General features: G+C 44.1%; 1 protein-coding gene across 1 annotated transcript in view; it reads left to right on the top strand.

Moving 5' to 3' along the window:
- Window positions 1-1,430: 1,430 nt before the first annotated feature.
- Window positions 1,431-25,636, top strand: part of DRD2 (dopamine receptor D2) — a 66,812-nt gene continuing 42,606 nt past the window's right edge. Inside the window, exon 1 of the mRNA XM_030538603.1 lies at window positions 1,431-1,986. The gene's annotated coding sequence lies outside the window, so the exon portion shown is untranslated. The remainder of the gene's footprint in view (window positions 1,987-25,636) is intronic.

The raw sequence follows: 25,636 nt of genomic DNA, 5'->3' as shown, positions 1-25,636 counted from the left end.
TCTCTGGCTCACTGGAAATAATTCCTCTTAATATTCATTGGATAAAAGGATCTATCTGTCTATCTTCATGAGTATTGTTCTTCCTCTTCACCCAAGAAATTAGCCAGTAATCAGGGCCCAACTAGTTTTTTTTCCTTTTAGTAGGAAAAATTGATGAGCGGAGTCAGGTGTTTCTTTGGTGCAAACTAACATAGTGCTGTTTTTGTGAACACTGTAGAAACAAACAACAGGAGACCCTGTCCTTGTTCAGCAATCCACCTGGACCTTTTCAGGAAGCATATTGCTCAAAAGAAGCTCTGCCCTGGGGTTCAACCCAGGGCCATGCTCACAGCTGCTTCCTGCCTTCTCCTTGCTGGCCTGTTCCTTTCACACACAGAGACACACCTGGGGCATGGCCCCACTGCAATGTGAGCTCATGGTGTAACTCCATTTTTGCCCCTAACCTGGCTTCTCTCCATACACAAAAACCTGTGGCTCTAGTCAAGTGGTGCTTTAAGGGGGAGTTTGCAGGCTCATGTGGAGGGCCTGGGAGCGGGGCTAAGACTGAAGCTCACATGCTGCCGAAACTCGAGCCCCTAACCCAGTGGGGCTGCAGCAGCGGGAGTGACACCCGCTTCTCAAGGGCCCTGCTTAGCCATGGCGGGTCTGTCTGGGCAGTGGGGGTCACAATGGTGTGCTCACTATCACAGGCGTGCAAGGGACCTCACCAGGTCACCTAGGCCAGTCGCCTGCACCCAAGGCAGGACTCAGCGCTGAGCCCAGCCACAGCATGCAAAGCCAAGCAGCCGCCACCCCCAACCAGTGGGCTCCTCCACTCCTGCCTTTCCCGGCCTCCTGGGGAGCGGGGAGACTCTAGCTTCTGCCCAGGCCTTGCCATGCTGCCCTGGGCTCTCGCCTGGCGCAGGGGGCACTGACTTGCTCCCTTCCCTGGGCTGAGGGGTGCTCGGCATGGGCATGGGCATGGGCTGGGAGTGCCTTTGGCCCGGCCCGGCCACTGGACAGCTGTCTCTGGGGGCGAGCTCCAGCCAAAGGGGCTTGCGCTGCATGGCTCCAGCACGCTGCCTGGCGGCCGGGGACGGCGGGCTGCCCGCAGGGGCAGGGCGAGCCCCGAGCTCGGCTCCGCCTCCCGCCCCGGCTCGCCGCGGAGCTGTCCAGCGCTGAGTGCTGAATCCGCCGCCGCCTCCTCCCCGCCCCGCTGCCCGGCCAGGCCACCCCCGGAACGGCCCGGGCCGAGGGCTTGGGAAGTTCAGCCAAGCCCAGCCGGGAGCCTCCGAGCCCGCGGACCGGGGCGCTGCTGCCGCTCGCTGCCCCTTTGGCCCCCGGGCTCGGAACCACCTGCCCCCGCAGCTCAGGCTGCCCCGGCTCCGGCTGGAAGAGGGGCTGGCCAGGGGACCGCACGCAGAGAAAGCCGGCGCGTGGGAGACCGAGCCCCCGCGCTGAGCTCCGAGGGGGGAAACTTTGCTACTAGGAAAAGTGCAGGGGAGAATATGTAGCAGGTCCTAGGGCAGGGGAGCAGCAGCTGACCCAAATCCCTTGCAGGCCTTTTTCTTTCAGCCTGTGTGCGGGGGAGAGACAAAGGACTGCTTTATTCCATAGCACTCCACGGCCCGGCTGCTGGAAATTACCACCTTGCTTCCGCCTTTGCACAGCGCTTCACGGAGCCCTGGGCAGCGACCGAGCTGCATTACAATTCTTTGCTCCGAAGTCAGATTCCTTACAAAACCCTGACACACCCCACGGCGTGAAGCCCTGGCAATTGCTGACTCCGTTTCGCTGAGCAATAACAGCACGTTTCCCACCAGCGATTCCTGGTTTGTTGGGATTATACTCCGGTGCGTTCAGGGAAAGTGCCAATGACAATGGGAAACTCTGGTGGAAAGCTCTGAAAAGGGTGGGAGAAGCCACGGTGAAGAGCGGTGCTGTTGTGGATATACAGGACAAGAAGTGTTGCCAGCACTCTGCTTCAGTGAGTCGTATGGCTTGAAGGTAAGACTTCTTTTATTTCCTCCTCAAATAATATCGATGGTACAGATGCTATGGGGAGGAGAGGGCCAGATGGAGCTAAGGTGTGGATTGGGTTTTTATTTTATTTCTCCAAATTTCAAAACTGCAGTGAAAATTCTCTTCTACAATTTGAATCAACCCCCAACCCCCACAAAAACCTAATTTTTCATGATTCCCCCCACCCCCATTTCAAGCAACTCTATAGATAAACCAGGGTAAGATGCATTTATTGTTGCCAAAGGAACACACTGTTCTCATTAAAAGTGTAATGCTTAATTTCTCTCTCTCACACATACACAGGAAACAAACCAACAGAGCAAACTCCCAATTAAAACGTTTAGACAGAGGAGAACCCACCTAGGGTTCACTCCGTTCCCCTGAATGTGCTCAGATCAGGGCATCCAGCATACTGCTGCTGTCATATCCCAAGGATAAAAATCAAGGTCTTTAAGGAAAAATGTTTTTTCCCCCTTATGTCGCTTAGTATTTTACCTCAAGTCGGAGCTACATCATCCCTTATTTATTTCTCAGCACAATGAATGAGGCAGATCTTTATGATGAATAATCTTTTTAATGATGGACGGGAATTTGTCATCTTCACCTTTTCCTGAATGAGGTCGGAAAACACATCTTTAGGGCTATTTCCTCTAAACATTGCCAGTAGGTGTTGTGGATGATTTACAGTGACTTGTGGGGAATGAACAAATCTTCACTGTTACATTGATACTTATGTCTCCGCCACTCAGCTATGGGCTTCATCTGACTCCCACTGAAGTCAATGGGAATCTTGACAGTTGGATTGGGCCCTATCTGCCACATTCCTGACAGAGCATTTTTGTCCAAGTTGCTATGTGTAAATGGGTTATACACAGGTGACCCTTGTACACTAAAATTAAATCTCAGTCAGGGTAGTCAAGATGTAAGATAGTGTTTGTACTTTTGCACCCTATGTTAGGATGTGGATCATGCTCTACTGTCCATGCAAATAAAGTTTAAAGTCATTTACAAATAACCAACTAAGAAATGATACTATCCCTTGCCAACACAGGTTACATGTGTAGCTCACTGCAAAAAATGATGAATGTTTTTAGCATCTACACATTTGATGTAAGTGTGATTTCTTTTTCACACCCTGGTCTTGACAATACCCAGGCTTATATTAGGAATTGTTATCCTTTCCAAAGTAAATCTTTATGAGTTGCTCCTAGCAATCCAAACTGAGTTGGATACCTATTGGAGCTACTGCTTTTCCTAAAAAAGGAAAGTGCTATAAGCAGTTTCTGAGTAGCATTAACCAAATCTGATTAGTTTATTTCTGGGGTGTATTCTTTTTCCATTCTGTCTGCTTCATTTTCACAGAAATTCTGTTATTGTTGAATTCCCATTCTTTACCTTGCCTGCATCCTGGTCAAAAACTGTTCACCTTAAAGCAAACTTTTTTTAAATTACTCCTGTGTTTATTTAAGTGAATCTCCCTCACATGCACTGTGCATATAGTGAAAGGCATATATGAGCTCCAGAGAGTTTTAATTCTCCAATCAATTACACAGGTGAAAATCAGGCAGAATAACGTTGTTAAAGTCACTGGAATTACACTGGCCTATGTTTTGGCAGAATCCCTCTCATTTGAGTCAATATCTCTTTATATGATCCATAAAGATCTCCCTTTCTACTCATAGCTGGGTTAACACACCTAAGTTTCCTATGGGATGTATCACAAGATTCCATGATATGTCACTCTAAGTACCATATTTTATGTGGAATGCATATAGCATGCTCTGATACCCATTTGCATGATATGCCTGAAGATGGTCTGAAATGTCAGACTATCTTTATGCCCACATGCACTGTGTGTATATGCACAACATGGCTTCAGCATGACATACCACACTGTTCTATGAAGTATCTCAAAATAATCTCTGTGATCTCTTTACCACCATAAGGATTACTACAATATCTTAGCTATTGTTCCATAATGAGGATGTTACCACTTAAACAAGCATAGAGGGACTTAATGCCTAGCAGCTTTTGTGTGTTCAACTGTTGTTTTAAGACCTTGTATGCTGTTAGAATTTTTCAAACCACTGCTATCTTCTAAAAAGCAGATGATTCTTCTTCAGGCTTCAGCCAGATTCAAATGCACTACCACAAAAGCAGAGTGAGTCTGGGTTAATATTCAGTACCATTTATGGGGGAGTGTCAAGATATACACTGACGCCAACAGCTCACATTTTATTCATATTACCCTTTAACTCTTATCTTGTAAGTGACTAAAGGTAGGATTGTGTAACATGGCCTAGATGCCTGTGCAAGAGAGCAGTCAGAGGGTGTAAGGATCTTTGGCCCCCTTATACCCTTACATGGGATACCCAGGTCCAGGTACATATGAATTTGCCAGGTTCCTCTTCTGCTTACTGTCCCCTGGGTGGGAAGAGTGGGCAGGGGATGGGTGGAGCCTTGACTCCTGCCTTTTGGTCACTGGCTGGTGTAGCTAAGTCCACACAGAGGAAGATCGTAATCTTCTGCTGCTATAGACCAGTGGTGGACAACTCGTGTCTGGCTGGGACCAAGGCAAATGCAGGAGAGGAGCTGAGTCTGAGAAGGTTGCCACAGTCAATGCCTTCCCGGGCTACTCCTACAGTAATGCAACTTTGTGCAGGGCTTTGCCAAAAGCCACAGTCTAACCCTAAGCAATTCTGTAATTGCTCCCCTTTTATGGGCAGAGGCAGCAAGATTTCCAAGTCTTCTTTCCAAGGTGTCTCTTGGAATCAGTGATTTGTCAACACAAGTGGCTTCCAGAGGTCCAAAAGTCTTGAAACTTCTCTCATTTACACCAGCGTGAATCAGGAGCGAGCCCATTGAAGTGAATGGAGTTACAGCAGCTTAGCATTGGGTCCAGTATCTCCAGTAACTCATTAGAGCAAAGATGAAGTTCCACATATACCCAGCAATCTCACAAAGGCACCGTCGCTTACCTCCTCTTTAGTCTTCATACACTAGGAAGGAAGCAGGTAGAATAATTAAACAAAGCCTTTCCATCTGTGCTGTAACATCACACAACCCTAAATCATTTGGCAGTTGGCTTCAGTGGGTCATTGTCACGGAGAGTTAGCACAAGAATCATGACTGGGACCCTACCAAATTCACAGCCATGAAAAATGCACCATGGACTGTGAAATCTGGTCTCCCTCCATGAAATCTAGTCTTGTGGTTATTTTTCCACGACAGGTAAAAGCACAAGTGTTGTGTTTGGATCAGAATCGCCTGAGGCCCCTTTATTTTCAAGCATGCCCGTGTGGTACCAGTGAACTGGCAGTCCCCCCAAACACAGATTTTATAGTAACTTATATAGCAAAAAACCACAATTAGTAATACAAAATTCCTGGTTAACATTATTGCCGTAATTGGAATACACCTTCCATAAAAGGGAAAAAACAGCACAGCCAGCTTTCCTGTTGTTTGTAGTTTGCCCTTTGCAGTTGCAAGCTTCCCCTAAAACTAACAGTGGGCAGTTATGATTCATAAGCTTTGTGATTATAGATAGTTCTGCTTTTGTACTTTTCCTTCACCCTGCCTTCAAAAAAATCCCCTTTCTCCAAACCAAAAAAACCCACCTCCTTCTTCCAGGTAACTTGACAAATGTTCAGTTCTGAACCAAAGCTCAGGGCCGAGTCAATCAAAGTTTAGGCCCTAGCAATTTTTCCACCACTTACCCTACACTATACAGATTTCACCGGGGAGACCAGCGCCAGAGTGGTGGCTGCTGAGTGAGGGCCCAGCTGGGCAGGCAGCAGTGCAGAAGTAAGGGTGGGAATACAATACCATACCATCAGCTTTTTACATTCAGTTTGCATAGGTGTGAATGATGAAATACGGTGTAGCACAACAGAAAATCAAACTCTCCATTTTCTCTAATAAAGCAGACGTAATAGGAAAATTAAGGGAGGTGTAGCATGTTCTCTCTTCTTTAACTTTCACCTTCCTTGAAAGAAGCGAAGGGACTCACCTCCCTACTCAATTTTAAATATGAAACCCCAAACCTGCCTTTAAAGAGTTTGTAATATTCTGATTTCAGAGGCAGCTTGGAGTGACATATCTTTCAATCCCTTTCCATTTAAGAAGGAACCAACACCTTACTCTCAGAAGTGGTTATCGTCTTGGATGCCTCAATTTTGATTCTTCAACCTTTTATTCATGTGTGGTGGTCATACCAAGAAACCTCATGCTATTGGAAGGAAAAACTTTAATCTTACTGGACAGCTAACAGTCTCTCTATTTCAGATAACAACCCAGATGGTCCTTTGGGTGGTGGACCTAGATACACCCAGATATGGATTGACTTATGTCTAAGCTTCCTCAGTCTCTACCACTGGCATCCAAAAGCGTTAATAGGAAACTCTTTACTGTAGCCAACTTGAAATAGTTGGTTCCGCAACACAGAGAACATCCAGTTATGGAAAAATAAAAAAAATCCCTAGAAGAGAGACTAGAATATTATGAAGCTACATAGGAGCCTATTTACAAGCTTTGCAGAAATAGAGACTAGCACATGGAAGCCTGATCTCCTTGCTTCCTGGTACAGCATCACTAACAAAACACATTCTTGCTTTATCCTGCACATGCCAATGCTAAATCTACCCTTCTCTGACCCATCTCTTCACCTGAGCTACCTTGTTATTTTAAACTTAGTGGATGAACATTGCTTACTTGGGCCCTGATATGGCAAAGCATTTAAGTATGCACATAACCTCAAATGCAGGAGTAGTTCTCTGGGCACTAGCCTATAGGTAGATGTGAAATGTGCATTGACCTTGTATTGGCCCTCTGAACAGGGGTGAATTTCAGTCTCTGTGCGTTGATTTCTTATTAACAGTGTTGCAAAATCTGCAAGTGATACCTGACCCTCACTTTTTGTGCAACAGACGAACAGTTTAAGATGACAGGATAAGGGAGGGGATGCAGTAGATTGGACTCTAAACAATTCAAGCCAGAGTTTGGAGAATTAGGGTCTGCACTGGAGAGATTTGACTGGGGTCTGATTCTCCCCTGCACTAAAACTTACATGGAAAAGCTTTCAGCATCCACAGTTGTTCTGGCTAATTCTTCAGTAACACACAAAGAAGCTTGATTAATTTGACTCTCCAGCATGTCACTAACTAGATTCTAAAGGGGAAGGCAACTGTTTAAGTCTTATCAAAGGCATCACTCCTTATGTTGTTATAAAACCAACCAATATTCTATCTAAAATGGTTGCTAATAAGTATTAACTCCTCTTTCAATTGTTCCACATAAGTCATGTTTTCTCTTGCTGTCCCTCATGTGCATATTTTTAGCTTCATTATTTCTTTGAAGATGTGCCTGAATGATCTGTTACTTATCTGTTTGTACATACCTCCCAGTTATCTTTGTGGGTATTTTTCTCTCCAGCCCCCTGGAATGGGTTTATTTCTGGTTTACTCTTCTCGGATGCTTTTCATGTGGGTATGTGGGTGGCAGCATGTTCTTTATCAAAGCAGAGAGACATGATTAGTCCATTCAGAAAATGTAAATGCAAATACAGCTTTGTGTGTTATGCAGCATTTGGACAAAAAAATAAAATAAAAAATAGACTGTAAGCCACAACAAAGCCAGCCAATAATAAGACAGAATGTTAAGCCTTATAGGTAGTCCAGAGTAATCATGAATTGAGTCACATTTTAAGGTCTCAGTGGCTTTAAATGAACATGCTGAATTTGTGTAAAACTGTTTTATGACAGCTTATCAAGATGCAGTCCAAAACTAGCAGAATAAGTGAAATGCATTGTGAGCGTCTGTGCTTTGTAATCAATATTAATTTTGATTCACAGCTCCTTATCTGTTGCGTATGGCTTCATTTATCCCAAACCTCAGTCTCAGAATGGCAAATACTGCCGCTTTACCGATTTCAAATGTTGGAAATACTTTTTTAAATTGAAAGATGTGTATTTTATTTTACTGCATATTTCAAGAGACTAAGTGCTAATACCGTGGATGTGTAATTAAAATAAATTATCCAGAGAGGTTGCAGTGCATCTGTCAGGTTTACAGAATGGAATTCTTAACTAACAACTAAGTAGTGTGAATGTGTTCACATTCCCTTGAATGCTAGAACCGAGATCTAGAATCACTTAAGTCACATTTACTGACTCATATATTACACCAACTAAATTACCATTGTGCATTGATTATTATCCCCAAAAATACTTCGGATTCCTTATGAGAATCAGAATTTATCAATTTAAGATTCTATTTATCTTGGGAACTTATCTAGCCTTTATTACTGCAGTATCTGAGCACCTCAAGTCTTTAAGGTACTTATGATGAAGTACTGTTATTCCCATTGTAAAGATAGGAAACTGAGGCACGGAGAGGATAAGGAACTTACCCAAGGAGACACAGAAAACCTGTAGTGGAGCAGGGAACTGAAACTAGGTGTCCCATGTCCTGGATTAGTGCCTGACCACTTTCTTCTCTGACATTCTCAGACCTGGATCCCTCATTCCCTATTCAGGGGCCCAAATAAAAGTGACCCAATTCTGAGGAGTAATGAGTTTTCACAAATCTCATTGCTATTAGTGGGGGCTACAGATGTCCTATGCCATTCTGAAATGGGCCACTTATTTGGGTGCCTAAATGTGGAGTTAGGACCCTAATTTTAGACATCCATGCTTGCCGTAAATTACTCAAATTATGGTTAAATTTAAAGAAACAATGGTAAGGGCACCATTCCTGTCCTCCATTTAAAATCAGCTGCATGCTGTTAAATAGCAAAAGTCACTTTTTTCCTATGACACAAGCATCCAGCTGAATCACATTTATTCTACCTGGGGTTAAGGGAGCTTGCAAAATGTGTTTGCAACTCTACAGAAATACTTCTTCAGCTCACAATGACACCAGATGAACATGTAAGTGCCTTATTTACAGTTTCTGAATTACAAACTGATAGGAATAATTAAAGCTTTTTAATTAGAGAAATCAAAGAGTTAACACCAAAATCCCCACGTTAAGGAAGAGTTCTGCAGACTATGAACCATTAGTAGTATTAAAATTATTTTTTTTTCTATATTTGAACAGCAGTTAACACCGTGGGGTCCTGGTCCAAGACTGAGGTGCCTAGGCCCTATTGCAATGCAAATAATTTATTAAAGGAGCAGTATTTATTTACAGTTGCACAGAGGTAGCACCAGTCAACTATTAAGTACCCATTATCCTAGCTGCTGTGAAAACTTGAAGTAAAAACACCGTCTGCAATCCAAATGTTCACAAAATAATTAAAAATACTACTTTATAACTATCTGTTGTGGTAATGCTAGTATGGGGATTGGTGTAACCAGCAAAGATAAAGTTATTTAATGGAAATATTCCAATTGGCTTCACTGAATGTTGGACTAAGCCCTTAGAGATGTGGGGCCAGATCCTCAGCAAGTGTAAATCAGTGTAGTTACACTGGCTTCAATAAAGATAGGCCCATTTATACAAGATGAGGATCTTGCCCAAGCTTTGTAGGCTTCGTTCACATCAGGTATTTTCCCAGCTCTGGCTGGCTCCTAAATGAACTTTTCTTCATTGTCATGTTCTTTATAATGTTGCTTCACAGTCTATCCTTTATATTTCTCCAATTTCACAAGTTGTTTTAAATTGCTGAGCGTAAAGCAGCCCCCTGAGAGTCGCAATGATTGTTCATTTGGCATGTCTGTTTCCAGCAGGATATGTGCCAATTAAGAGGATTTGTCTGTTCTTGTCAAAGATGGAAACATCCCTATGGGGCACATCTGGGATGTGGGATGTTAGAGGAGTCTCTGTTGTTATTTCCAAAGGCAGTTTTGAAACTCTTGATCAAAATGTTGTTCCTGAAGTGTTGTAACTACTCAGGCTGTTTGAAATTTTCTGTCAAAACATTTTTTCCCCATGGAAAACTGGCTTTTGGCTAAATGAAAGAAACTTTCCTTGAAATTTGCTTCCCTCAAAAAAATGTCATATTTTATTAGAAAACAAACCCCACAGTTCTTACCCCCAGAAAATTTCAGCCAAACTTTTTGCTCTTTGGCAGTTTTGGGGTGACATTTTTCAGTTTTCATCCCTGGAATAACTAGTTTCCTGGTTTCCAACCCGTTACTAAAAAGTCAAAATTTTTCTGCCGAAGATTTTTGGTTTCTATAAACATTTTCTGCAGGAAAAAGCAAAACATTTTTTAGAATACAACACTGTCCATTTCCACTTGCAAGATAGATCGGTTGTGGAAAATGCAGCCCATGCCACATGGATGAGTAATCATGAGGGGTGAAAGAGCATTTGCACATGTTGGGCTTTCATTTATCTGTGAATTCCTTATTCTTTGTATCCAGGAGATATTGTTAACATATCTGCAGGCAGCTCTTCCCACTGTCAATTAAGAATCTACACATACAGATGCTAAGAAGAATGTTATTCTCCAATTGCTTCACTGATTCAAACAAAGCTATTGAATGTTACCCACAGCACAATCAATGGACATTGCGAAGCTCCAGTCCTGTCCTTGTTACCTTCATTCTATGTAAGACTGGTAGCTTTAGTAGCTTTTAGGATATCCATCTCTGCAATGGATGTGACATTGGACGGATGTCCCAAGCTTCATCAGAACAAATATATATATGGAAACCCCTGGGGCCAAAACAAATATAGAGGCTTGAGGGGAGTATAACTGATGTGCTCACATAAATCAGTCTGGAGCCTGTGAACCATGGCAGCTGAACAGGATACATGGGAAACCGTGCAACAGTTTGGTTAATCGCATATAAAGACTTTAACCTTTAGGTCAACTAGTTCCAAGGTGCTCCCATCTTGTGTCAGTTTGGTACTACATATGATATTGTATGGAGACTCACTCCAGTTACTAGTGAGATAAGTATCCACAACTGACCCCATTACTGGAAGTCTCAGCAAAGACACCAAAGGCTGAATAGCCCAGTGGAGTCCATGGAGCTAGGTGGATTTACACCAAACCAGGAATCTGGCTCATTGTCTAAACTTTTGTCAAAAACTTTTTTGCCCTCCTATTGCAACCCTTTGTTTTAACATTTTCCAGACCAAGAAAGCGTTGCACTCCAGACAGGAAACCCGCCACTAATTTTACAGCATTAAATAGCTTTACATAAAGTTAGACGATCATGAGACATTTCCTGTGACTATCAGATGCATTTCACTGCAAAAAAACCCAACACACAAATCCTAGGAACTGCCTCATGATGTTTATTTGTCAGGACTGTGAACTCCAATGGGAAGATGCAGGGAGCCAGGAATGTAGTAAGGTGTGTGAAGAGAAACACGTGCTTGCCACACTGCTTTAATCTACTCTCTCATCAACTCTCTGAAGGACCATAAAGGTCTCCTGCTTGGAGCTTAGCAGTTCACCAATGTCCCCCCCGTGCTTAGGTTTGGGCTTCTATGCTGAAGTCACCCTCAGCACATAACAAAACGGACCACGTTTACTCCTCATTTATGAGGATGATGAATAAAACAGCCAATGAAGATAGCATGGTCAGGGCATCAGTGGTTTATTACTGCCTTATTTCCCCAATTACTCATACCCAGCATTCAATAATTAAAAACATTACTGGGTCTTTATGGCATTTGAATCTGAAAGATTATATGCTCCCAAACATAATGGGATGGAAAAATTCATGAATATATAGAGCTCTGTTAATGAGTTTTTGCGATAAAATGGATATGAAATATGTATTGTTCCCTTAACTAGAGCCAGTCCCAACTAATAGTTATAAATAATATTCATTATGGTAGCCCCTAATGGTGATCAGGGCCCCATTGTAATACACAGTATGAGACAGTCTGTGCCTTTAAGGGCTTACACTCTAAAGAGACCTGACGGACAAAGGAAACAAAGAGGGACAAATTGACTTGTCCCTAGGTCACAGTCAGGATTAGCCCCCCTCGCTCCTGGCTCTCAGTCTACACCTCTATCCGCTAGGTCATGCTATAGTCTGAGCCCCACTGAGCCGCTTTCTCACTGACAGTGGGTTTACACCAATGTAACTGTACTGAGGCAACTGGAGTAACTCCTGATTTCCGCTGCTGGAACTGGATGGAGAAACAGGATCTGATGCAATGCCCACGGAAGTCAGTGGAATCTCCAAGCTCTCAGCTTTGGCTCAGACCTGATTAATGTAGCCTTTTTGGTGGTTATCAAATCATCCCTGAACTGATTCTATATTTGTAAAACCATTTTGATGATTATGTGATGAAGGTGTTTGATTAATAGTTTTCAGTCTAGAGTTTGTTTATAACCGTTTGCTTCAGACACTCAGCATTCGCTATCCATCTTGTGATGGGTCGTGTGGCACTGTGTCTGCTCCCTGATAGGATGAGTCAAAGTTTTAGAAAAGGAGAACAAATACGGACTAGTGAGCTGTCATGACAAATATTTTGTGCTACAAATGGTACAGCTTTCAGGATATGTGGACATTTTCAAAAATGCCAGGCAAGGTTCTAAATACACACAAATATGACCTCAAGTGAACCAAACCGGGTGAGTTTAAAAGTGTTCATAAATCATTGTGAAATACTCAACTCACTACCAGTGCTAACTGCAGAGACAGCACAGTTCATGGAGAGTTGAATGGGATGACAGGACACCTGAGTCCTGTTCACCATTTTAATGTTGATCGGCTGTTTTGTCCATTTAGACCAGTGGTGCCCAACCTTATTACACAGAAGGGCCACATAAACCCAAGCACACCCTTGTGAGGGCCAGACAGATTCCGTTTCACACATATTTAGAAATAAACACTCTATGTACAGTATTGTCTATTTAAAAACAAAAAGAAAACAGTGCATAAAACGTGCATCAGAATGATAGAAAATGGAGAAAACGCAACTAAACTAAAATGATGTAAACATGATGACAAAGCACTAATGACTCAGCCATTAGTCTATTGTGTTGAAGCAGGCTGCGGGCCCTATGAAATACTCTGGCGGGCTGTGTATGACCTGTGGGCCCTAGGTTGGGCACCTCTGATTTAGACTGTAAGCTCTTGGGAGCAAGGACTGTCTTTTACGCTTTTACATAGCACCTGGCACAATGAGGTCCCAGGCTAGGAGCCACTGCAATGTCAACACTAATAACTAATTGACAGACATTTCTTACTTCTTTGCATAAGGATTCCAGAAAATCTGCATAGAGCTTTTTTTTTTTTTTTAAACACTTTAAAACAAAACCTTAGCAGTCCAACAGGGACAGTGTTTATTCACATGGGATGAAATTCACTTCTGTGGAGAGGATCAGCACAAGGTCCTAGCAGCATTTAAATCTGACTTAAGCCAATTGTTTTTTGCCCCTCTACACAGGGTCAATTTCATCCCAATACAGTTAGCTGGGTCTATCGCTACAGTAGCAAGACCCATGACACAGCCATTACTTCTAATGGCTCTTCAGCGCTGTGGCAGAACTCCTGTGCTTTGAAGCTGATCTGCTTTGCAAGGCATTGACAAACTGAACTTTATTTGAACACATATGGCTGGAAAACCTTCCCCATGTCTCAGGGCTTTGTCAGTATTGCTAGCATTAAATTTTTTGCAGTAAAATGAGAAGCAACAGATATTTCAAGGGAACAGGGAGCTAACAGCATTGTTGGGGTGTCTGCCATGGTTCTCAAAATGGGGAGTTCCTACCAGCCTGTAGTTTGTGCAGGGCACCAAGTAGCCCTCAATCACCCCAGCCAGTGCCTGGATTCCCACATTCTGTCCATATTTGAGGTCACGCTGCTCTCTCCATGTAGGCAGAAGCATTTCTCAGTAATGACCCTTTTCCAGGAGAACTTGCCCAAACACCCATCTCCTCTAGTTGTTGCTTAATCCCACGAAGCAGAAAGCAAAGCAAATCAAGAGAAAAGAAGCAATTAGTGTGACCGAGATCTCAGATAGTTTGGGATAGGAAAAGAAACAGATGGACAAACGGCCAGCAACCAGCTTTGCTGGGACTAGCAGTTAAGGAGAACAAAAAGGAAAGAGGAGAGGCTGTGGAGTTTGTGTTCCGACCTTAAGAAGTACAGGTATCCAAGAGTCACACAGCACAGAGAGCTGGGGCCTGAGTGTATTGGACACGTGCCAGTAAATACAAGATGCTTCCATGGAATTCTTGTGAGGGAATGCAGAGCCCAGGGCTCACAGTTTCTAACTGTAGTAATGGCAACAGATTATGGCGTGAGGATGCTTGCCTGTCACATGCTCCTGTCACACTGGAAATTGCTTTTCAGTGTGATACAGCCACTGGATCTCAGCACCCTGATGTGAGCCCCAAATGACAGGGCTACAACAGGCCTCGCGGCAAGCCACTCCTCTTTTTGATGTTTTTCTCTCCGACCAGCAGGAGTTTCTATTTCCAAAGCTGCCTGCTCTCTCATATGCCATAGGGCTCAGCTCAAAGAAGAGCAGAACCCAAAGGCAAACTGAATCCAAACCTTCAGATGCTCAGAAAACCCTATTTGGTTCACTTCTCTCCCCACCCCCATTTTCATGCACATCACAAAACCCATGGTAGCTGATCCCAGATGAATGAGTTACAGGAGACATGCTTTCTAAGAGCCTAAGTTATTTGGTTTGAGTAAATCCATCCCCCGTTTCCTTTAACAGACCCTTTCCTACAGGTTCAGTTCCCAGGTTAGGTGAAACCAAATACATTCACTAGTCTAGGTTACAAAGCATAACTAGAAATCCTTTACTTCTTCCCTCCATCCCCATTGCTATTTCACTCTTTCTACAGAGCAGGTCTAGACTTAAAACGCACACCAGCACCCCTCTCCCGCTGTAGCGCTTAAGTGAACTCGCTCTGCGCTGCTGGTAGGGTTATCAGATTACAGGTTCCCCAAAAGAGGTCACTGCCAGAGAAAGTATGAGGGAGGTTACAGTTGGGGAGCGTACCTGCAGCAGGGCTACTCACTGGAGGCATGGGGCAGTGTTGATCCTTATCATAGTGGCAGGGTGGCTGGGCCCAGGAACCAGCGCCAGCCAGTCCACACCTCCCTGAGGGCTGCCCTTGCTGCAGGATCCGGCAGCCACAGGGAAATGGACCAATCAGGAGTTTGAGCTACAGCATCTGCTCTGCAAAAATCCTGGACATTGACTCTTATTTGAAAAATCCACCTGGATGGAGGGCCAAAAAAGGCAATGTCCAAGAAGCTAGTCCCCATCAGCATAGTTCCTCCACCTTCCCAGAAAGTGGTAGCTATATTGATGGGAGCGGCTCTCCCATTGACATAGCACTGTCTACACAGGGGGCCAGGTTGGTATAACTGCGTTGTTCAGGGGTGTGGATTTTTCACACCTCTGAGCAATATAATTTTACCAATCTAGGTCTGTAGTGTAGACCTGGCCTTAGTCTGTGATTTAGACAACGTGGCCTTCAGCAACTGATAGTTAATTGTCAACAGCTGGATTTCACCTGTCCTGATTGCAAATGATTGGTGTACTTCTGTTGTCTGGGCCAAGTAGTGGGCAATCATCTCTGCTGGTGTGAATGGGTGCAGCTCCCTTCACTTCAATGGATTTCTGCACATTTACCCCTGCAGAGAATGTGTTCCAGTGTTTTCTGACCTATCGCCCACTAGCAGGGAGGAGGCATCATTTCCATAAGAGTTAACCCTTCACCTTCCAGCCTGGCAGGCTGTGTTCCATCCACAATGTTTGCACTGGCTCTTTATCCATGTTAGAGAGCTGCCAGACCTGCAAATGAAATCCACTATTTCCCTTTCTGGCACATACTGGTACCTCTGGTGCAAACATCAGCGACATGCTGAAATAAGTCCCAAAAGGTCAGAACCTGAGCCAACTTCACCTTAATCATCCATAAAGGATAACTCGTTCTTTACATTTATCCCCATAGTAACTGGGATGTCCGAGGGATCTGTGAGCAATAAGTAGCCAATCAGATTACCTGTTTCCACATATAGGTCCCCTGAATTAAAACAAACCCGAGTAGTCAAGAAATCTATAAAACTAATGGAAACAAGGCAGAGCAAAGCTGTCTCTAAAGAGGATGTTTCCTAAAGTTCGTCATAAAGTGTCCAATCATCTTTAAGGGAAAAATTAGCTGATGGCCCAAAATAGAGAACAATCATGTCAGATTCTTCTCCAAATCTCCTGTGTCTGGAAAGGCTCTGGAAATCTCACAAGAACAGGCTTCCTAGTAAGAGCTCCAGGAGAAAAATACAGCAAGAACATCCAGTATTTCAGCTTCTAGTACCAACTGGAAGTTGGAAGTGCCAGGATGCAAGGAAAAGGAGAAATACCCAACAGAAGGGCAGTGTATTGTCAGTGGTTTGATTCTGAGCTTTAGACAATGGTTTGAGTCACTGTGTCTGAACGGATGCACTTATGGAGACTGATTGTTGGCCTGTCTCAAGGCTTTTGTCTGGCTGATGGAATGGTTTCTATATACTGTAGGGCCTGTTCCATGGAGAGCCAGAGAGTGGTGCAGGCACCAAGCATCCATCTGCATGCACATTGCTTCAAGGGGAGCTGCAGTTGTTGCACTGCACAAATAGTTCTCTTCATCAAAAGTCAGTTTAAGTTTTCCAAGCATGGAGTCCTTTCCTGTCACTACTCAGCACAGAGTAGATGGAACAATGCTCACTGGGTGTTTAGCTTGTATTAAAGAATTGGACCTATGGCATGTAGTACAAGACAGTTCCATTTCAAGTCTCCGTTCTGCTTAGGTAAAACAGAGTAAGAACAATATTATGGTGGCTTTTTAGCCTCAGCATTACTTCCATTTGAATTTCAGGGTTTGTGACAGACCTTTAGGGATAAATCCTGTTCTCATTTTCAGACAGGTCCAATTTCCATCATTCCCCATCCCAGCATCACTGAGAACAGGATTTTGCCCTTAGTGATTAGTGCAAATGGGATTTGTTGGAACTACAGAAAATGTTGCCTCTGTTAACTTCCAGCCCAGATTAAAAAGCGCTGCCCATGTGATCTCGTGCAGATGAAGGAGGGTCACTGTGATGCATCTGGTGACAAAAAGCCTTTGCTCCAAAAGGACAGGTAGTTTTCAGATTCACAAGAGTCTACTTTCCCCATGGAAGTATCAGCCTGAAGCAGTTTGCTCTGTGCTGCCCAGGGGCCTTAGGCAATAGACTGGAATCCTGGAAACAGACTCTGTTGTTAGGTTACGATCTGCCCAGGTACTGTAATTGGACTTCTGGATCCTAATGAGCTAGACTGAGAGTTGATGCAGTCATCTGGGAGATGGAAGCACTGAATGGGACAGCCACAAGATAGCACAGGCACCGCAGAGCTCTCCCTACATCTTACCTCCCCTCCTCCAAAGCTGTCTTTGCAACCACTTGGAAAAACCCATAGAAAATCAGCAGTTTATAGCAGGGCTCTACTGCTGTATTTATTTGTGTTGCCCTACAAAGCGGCAGGCGATGGGGAGTGGTTGCACTGGAGAAAACCACCATGTCACCAACAAAGGGTAGTGACCCCGGATGGGGAATGAGCAGCAGGAGCTGATCGATTCTAACAAACAAGAATCCAATTTTACACTCCCAGTATATGGAATAGGGAGTGCAAGGCTGGAATTTCCAAAGAGCCTAAAACAATGAGGTGCCCAAGTCATCTTGAAGTCAGTGAGAGTTGGGTGCCTAACTATCTGGGTCTTCTTGGAAAATCCCATTCTAAAACACTGGCTGGATTAGCCCCCAAATGCCTTTCCTCCCCGCTATCAGCTGGATGTGCCTCCATAACCAGGGGCCCTCAGAACACAGCTGTGAAATAAGCCAAGGGAATAGTCAGTAGACTGCTACTGACCGAGGAATATTGTGGGTGTGGGGGCCAAGGGAGGCCAAGGGGTAGGAGTGGGAAGCTCTCTGCCTTCTCGATTCACTTTCTTAATGAGGGTTTTGTTGCAGCCTTGATGAGTCACACAGGGGCCATGCTCTGTGGAATTACGTGATCTAACATGGCACGTCCTGTCACATTGCATCTCACAGTAACTCAGCTATGAGATGCCTCACTGCTTGACAGGCTGCCTCCTTGCTGTAGATTCAGATGGGGAAGATCTCTTCCAGGGTGCAGAATGAAAGGGAATGTGAGTTAATTGCACCGTACTTTCGCACTGCATTGCATGTGCATTTTCATTTCCCAGCCTCTGCAGTTTGGATGTCACCAGGAAATGGATCCCTGTTGAATTTACACCAGACTTAGATTGCTAATGCAACACTAAATAATATGAGTCCCAATGGTGAGAGCGATGATACGCCATATAACACTGCACCTTGCAAATGGCTACTCTCTGTGCCCTGGCCTTCTCCAGCCAGTTGCACTGCAAGCAGCAGGCTATTGAATGCCTGACTGAGATCCAAAAAGATATATATTTCTGCTTCCCATGCTAAGGGCCAGATCAAAACACCATTGACTTCAGTGGGAGGAAAGGCAGGCCTGGTATCAGTAATTCTACTGGAGAAGGCCTTCTCTTGTATCACAGCAGGATGAGAGGGATGCACTGCGGAATGGGTTAGGCTGATCCCCTCCAGGAGATGAATCAAGTGAGCAGAGAGGAAGAATATTCCTGTGGTTAGAGCACTGGCCTAGAATCCGGCAGGTAGTATAGACGTACCCTTAGATAGACAGTGCACACTCCAAGCAGGGCCACACCCCATCCCAGAAGTAATGACAAGACATTGGTGCACTAGGATAACCAAACAGCTTTGAGGGAAAATTGGGTTTCTGACCAAACTAAATGTTTCTGAAAGAGCGTCTCCTTCTGCAGAAAATGTCAGTTTTTCCATCAAAAAACCTGAACCTCCCCACCCCAAAAAAACCCAAAATGTTTTCATCTTTTGGTTGAAAGCTTCCAAAAGGTCAGTTAAGAAAATGCTGCCAGAGTTCCTCACGACAACTGCAGTTCAACTGCCTTTGTCTTTGCTATTATCTACTCCACATCTCCCATGATGCACTATGGCCAGGGATTCCATGGCAGGGGCTCAGCAAGAGTTCGAGTTAAGCACCTCTTCCAGAATAAGGATACGTTCCTGAACTGGGGCCCATGGCAGGTCAGATAATTGCGGGTCATTTTAATGGAGAGCTACAAATCAGTAATACAGGACTGTAGAGGCCGAGAACTGTGTAGGACAAATGAGTCAGATCGTAGCTGGTGAAAAACGACATATGTCTATTTACATAACAGGTTTACTCACTCCGTGCTGCCTCTGCATGGACGGGTTGATTAGATGGCCTCTTGAAATCCCTTCCAGCCCTACCTTTCTATGGTTAGACATGTGTAGAACAGGATGAGGGCATTGCAAGTCAGGATGAAGATGCAGTGGCAGAGCTAAGTGAGAACAATGGTTATCAAAGAATATTAGAAATCAGGGTTGAAGAGCATTGGCAGATCTGCATGAGGTGAGGGGGGAATTGCACAGCACCTTACCTACTCTATCAGCATTTTTACTCACTCATCTTGAGAGACAAAGCACTGCTTCATGTAATCTTTACTTTTAGTTTCAAATGCAAGGAGCTAGCAGCCAGCCTAAAAAGCAGACGCAAATCCCAGGTAGATTGACACTCCATACATCAGGCCAGCAGCCAGCCTAAAAAGCAGACGCAAATCCCAGGTAGATTGACACTCCATACATCAGGCCAGAAAGGATTTATTAAAAGAGGCTTCCCAGCAAACATTAGTCATGTAGGGTTCTGGGCAAAAACCTTCCAAAACATTTTCAGACATATTCACACAAATAAACAACATTAACTTGCTTCACATCCCCCTTGAATTGGCTGCTTTGGCAAATAGTTTTAGAAAATGAGTTGACTGGCAGGAATGTTCACAGAAATGACCAGATTTTAAATGAACAACAGATGTTACAAGTGAGAGGCAAATATTTGAACTTATAAATTGGAAGATTCATTTTTTTTAATATGGCAGAAACTAGTGGAGCCAGTCACAGTCAGGACATACTGTGCTGTCTGCTGGACAAACCCAGATGGAAACTTGAGTCTAAAAGATATACTTATCCAATCAGAGAACGGAAGCAATACTATGTATTCAATCAAAATTAAGCAATATGACTCAAAATGTTGGGTATCAAATATTTAGAATGAACAGTCTACAGACAAGATTTGATAGAAAAAAATGTGGGGGAAGGGGAATTAAAGAAAATCTCTAACTTTTTCCCCCTCTCACTCCCAGCTGTTTTGATGACATAATTCTTTAAAATTTCAACCAGCTCCACAGTCAGTGAAAAGAGAGGGGAGTTGGAGGAGGGGTTGAGGGGGTGGCAGGAATGTCACATTTGAATTAAAAAAAAAAATCAACAAGACGAGTACATATCAAAAAAATTTGCAGAAATTATTCAGTGGATAAACTCAAACTAATAAATTCCAGAACTCTTTAAATAGCTCAAGGAGAAGTCAAACAAAAAAGGAGGTTAAATTCATTTAATAAATTAATGGCTTAGCTCTGGTCATGTGGCATCCAGTGCATGGGCAATGTACAATAGTGTTAAGAAACAGCTGGGTCTTTGGACAACATTGGACATAAGCCCATTGGAACTGCCAGACTGGATCAGAACCAAGGTTCATCTAGACCAGTATCCCATCTTGGACAGTGGCCATCACCAGATGTTTCAGAGGAAGCTGTAGTAGCTGTGGGATAATCTGCGCACACACACACACACACACACACACACACACACACACCCATTAGGCCTCATCCTGGTCTCTAAAGATTAGAGATTGTTTTAAACCCTGAAGTTTAATGTCTGAAGCTGTATCCCCTTGTGGACCTTCCAGGTGTACTGCTGCAATCCTGGACCTCTCTGCGGAGAAGTCTGTCTCTGTCTCACTGGCTAATTGCCCCTTCAGTCCCATCCTCTTTGGGGGAGTAAGGTGGTTGGAGGGCCTTAGACACAATGTGTTCTAAAACAGGAAGCAAACCCAGTTCAGTACTGGGCTGCTCATCAGCCTTCCCCTGGGGTGTCCAGGCCCTTTTCTTCCAGCTCAATTCACAAACATCTCTCACTCCCTGGTGTCTAACTGCTCCTCCCCAGTGGCTGCTTTGGTTAGCAGGCCAGTGTCTCCTTACCTCCGCAAGCAAAGCTCCTTTCTGGCAGAGCCAGCTCTCCATCCTTCCTGGCCCATCAGCCCTGAACTGAAGTGAACCAGGCTGACTCCTTTTATTCCCCCTCCAGGCTTAACATTGGCTGCAGGTATAGTGGGGTGGGGCTAACTGGGCTCATCGATTCTCCTTAACCCTTTCACTGCTGGCATTGCAGCTCAAGCTCTCCAGTCTAGGGAGGGGAAGGGTCAGGTGGACTTGAGCCCAAGCTGCACCATCCACATTGCTAGCCTGAGCCAGGGCCGGCGCTTCCATTTAGGTGACCTAGGCAATCGCCGAGGGCACCAGGATTATTGGGGGGTGGCATTTTGTCAGGGGGAGCGGCAGGCGGCTTTGGTGGAGCTACCGCAGGCGTGCCTGCGGAGGGTCTGCTGGTCCACCAGGGCCGCGGGACCGGCATGTGGGGCGGCAAAATGGCCCTGCATCTAGGGCGCCAAAAACACTGGTGCTGGTCCTGGCCTGAGCCCTGCTAGCGCAAGCCTGTCTGCCCAGGCCAGGAGGCACAAGTCTGTCCACAGTGTAGCCACACCCCTAAAGCCAGCTGGATTTGGGATAGCTGCAGCTAAAGAAGGTTCTTAATCCCCCCTGTGTAATGCTGAAAGAGTGAAGCACCCCATCCCTACATATTCTTCCAGAGAAAACGAATAGGTGTCTTTCCTCCAGCTGTCAGGCAGGAGTCAAATCTCTGTCTCTTTCTGAAAGGCAGGTGGGTAGTGAGAGTGACATGCTGTTCATTTGAAAGGGAAAATTGCTGGTGGAAGCTATATTGATTAACACCCAAAATTGCAGATTTCATGGATCACCCAGGTGTGGGCTCATAGAAAAGTCACCCCTCTCTGAAGGGGAAAGAGTGACTCACACAGCCACAGCTGCTGTTCTGAGTCTGCAAGGACTTTTCGTGCACTTCTCAGGTTTCCTCAATGGAAGAGGGTTTTAAAATACATGTTTAGGTGATTTCTGGATTGGGAGAAGATGTCAGCTTGGAAGTCCTGGAAATTACATAGGGGCAGGGGGAGAATGGTTGTCTTAGATTCTAAGGCCAGAAGGGACTGTTGTGAGCATCTAGTCCAGGGGTAGGCAACCTATGGCACACATGTGCCAAAGGCGGCATGAGAGTTGCTTTTCAGTGGCACTCACACTGCCCGGGTCCTGGCCACCAGTCTGGGGGGTTCTGAATTTTAATTTAATTTTAAATGAAGCTTCTTAAACATTTAAAAAAAAACATATTTACTTAATAATATATAACTAAACTATTGTTACATGTAGATTTATAGAAAGAGACCTTCTAAAAACATTATAATGTATTCCTGGAATGCAAAACTTTAAATTAGAGTGAATAAATGAAGACTCGGCTCATCACTGCTGAAAGGTTGCCGATCCCTGATCTAGTCTGACTTCCTGTACAGCACAGGCCAGAGACCTGCCCCCAACTAATTCCTGTTTGAACTAGAGTGGATCTTTTAGAAAAAAATCCAGTCTTGATTTTTAAATTGCCAGTGATGGAGAATCCACCATAACCCCTGGTAAATTGTTCCAATAATTATCCTCATTGTTAAAAATGTACACTGTATTCCAGACTAACTTAATCTCAATTCAACTTCCAGCCATTGAGTCTTAACTCCCAATTCTGAATGAGTTCTTGAGATTTGAAAATTTTCCCTTTCCCGAAATGGAATGAAAAGTGAAAATCTCAATATTGGGGGGGGGGGGGGGGAATTAGGTCAATCAAAATGTTTTGTTTCAATTATTTCAAAATATTTTATTGTTGATCTATTTATTTTGATACATTTAGTGTAAACTAACATTTTGAAACAAAAGTTGTTTCAAGAAGAAAAACAAATTATTTTGTTTAGAAAACATCAAAAATGGATGTTTCAGCAACTTCAAAACTTTCAAATCAAGAAAACCCTCAATTCAGATCTTTAACTGTCTTTATGTCAAACAGTTTTGGTTTTGACAAAATGGACGTTTTCTGACAAAAGAGTCACATTTCCACCAGCTACCAGAAACCAAAGCACACAAAGCAGGCTGAGCAGCATGGGCAGCAGATCCGTAATAAAAAAAGAGCTTCTTATTTGCTGACAATCTAGTCAAAAATTGCAATAGCACGAGGTTCTAGTGGTAAAGGCCAAATTTCTACATTTATAGGAAACTGCCACTGAATATCTACTTTCCTTTGTTTCTTATACAAAGCCTGATACCTCCCATATAAGGGCTGGGCTGTTAAAAGGCCTACAGGTGTTAGATCCCAAATTCCACTGAATTTCACTGGCTCCTTTGTAGTCCCAACCTAAATGAATTGCCTAGTCCAGTGCTTGTAGGAGTTTTCAACAACCCGATATCACTAGCTCAGTGGTTTGAGCATTGGCCTGCTAAACCCAGGGTTGTGAGCTCAATTCTTGAGGGGACCACTTAGGGATCTGGGGCAAAAATTGGCCCTGCTAGGGAAGGCAAGAGGCTGGACTCAATGACCTTTCAAGGTCCCTTCCAGCTCTAGGAGATCGGTATATCTCTAATCACTGATGAAAGCACAGCAGCACCCTGTGTTCTTAACCAGGTAATACTATAGTCATGCTGTGAGTTGTTCCCTCCATGTACTTTTTCCCAGTGGAGGTGGGCAACTGATTTGGGAAGAGAGACCCTACTGATACCCCCACCCCCCAAAAAAGAAAAAACCACCACTTATTTCCCTCCCCCACAAAAATGTAAATAAAACTCAAGTGGGAATCTAGGGCCTGGTTAAGAGAAAGGAATTATTGATACTCCTATTCTACAGCTAGGGAACTGAGGAATCAAGTAACTTGCCCAAGGCTGGGGTTACTATGTAGGTGTGGGGTGGTGTTGGTGACCTGTGATATGTGAGGTCACACTAGACAAGTCGTTCTCAGCCAGGGATACCCAGAGATCTTCCAGGGGGGTGCATCAACTCATCTAGATATTTGCCTTGTTTTACAACAGGCTACAAAAAACACATTAGCAAAATCAGTACAAACTGAAATTTCATACAGACAATGACTTGCTTATACTGCTCTGTGTATACGCTGAAATGTAAGTACAATAGTTTATGTTCTAATTTTTACCATATAATTATAAAATAAATTATATGGTAAAAATTAGAACAAACAATTTGTCAGTAACAGCGTGCTGGGACACTTTTATGTCTGATTTTGTAGGTAAGTAGTTTCAAAATGAGGTGTAACTTGGGGGTGTGCAAGACAAATCAGACTCCTGAAAGGGGTCCAGTATCCTGGAAAAGTTGAGAGCCACTGCTCTGATGATCTGGTGTTTCCCTATAGCCTTGAACTCTGATTCTCTGACTCAGAGGGAGTTTGTGGCAGAGCCAGGAATTAAACATAGATCCTTCCATCCTCTCTCGCAAGGAGATTCCAGAGAAGAGATTAGCATTGTTCTGTTTCTACTCACACTCTGGTTTTCTGTGCCCTAACCTCTCCCTAGACTGCCATCATGAAGATATGACTCATGTTACCGAATTAACGCAGCGAGTGCTGAACAGTGCAATTATCAAGAAATAAACTGCTATGAGCAGAAAATATTGTGGCACCAGCAAGAAGAATCATTAAAGGCAGTGACACAAAGGCCCATGAGGCGGGGAGCGGGGGGAATGTTCCAAACCCGAACCACAGTGGTAACAGCAGTTCCGAGCACTTACAGGTGTAAGTGCTTGGTGCTTTACAGAACATACCTGGGGAACATGCAGACACTTTCTAGCAAGAATATTCAATTAGACTCAAGGCACAGCCCAGATGGCATGCAGCAATATTACTGACCCAGGGGCCAGAAATCCCGGATGTTAAAATGTCTTCTTTAATAAACAACCCTGCCAAATCTTCAGCCATCCTCAGATGCAGCAGTACTAGAGACTGTTCTGTGCTCAGACATTCAGCACAGACGTGGTGCTCTGTATCTGCCACTACCAGTTTGGAAGCATGCATGCAATACCATTGTCTGCTCTGCTAAAAGTTCATGCAGCAAATGGCTGGGCAACTTACACATTCCAGTGCTAAACCGCTAAGCTTGTGCCTTTCCCAGTAATCAAATATGCTGCTTAAATATTTACAAGGAGCTTATGGGGGAGCTGTGGAGTACAGCAGGATTGTAGGAACTGGCCTCTACTTGTTTGGTGTTTAATCAAGAAAGTACAAGAGATGTAGCCCAAAACTCCAAGGGGGGATTCAAATGTAACCAACAGTTTCTGATAAATGTTGAGAGCTGCATAAAGCCGCACAACATTCTTACTATAGATCTTGGTGTGCAATGCTCATTCTTCTAACAAGCAAGCTGAACTGGAGAGGGAGAGGGAGAGAGAGAGGGTGTGTCTGATGGTGAATCTCTTTGTACCTCTGCAACTACCAACTATGTGTAACCCTCATACTTCCTAGGTGTGGTGTCTGTCTCAACTATGGCACCGAGACCACTTAGAGAGAGAGGTTAAAATGAGTCTGCTCTACAGCCTTAGCTAATAGAGACCAGTGCATGGTCAAG

Source organism: Gopherus evgoodei, chromosome 19, assembly GCF_007399415.2.
Source record: "Gopherus evgoodei ecotype Sinaloan lineage chromosome 19, rGopEvg1_v1.p, whole genome shotgun sequence".
NCBI classification, from domain to species: Eukaryota; Metazoa; Chordata; order Testudines; family Testudinidae; genus Gopherus; species Gopherus evgoodei.
This window is presented reverse-complemented; position numbering and strand designations above follow the sequence as displayed.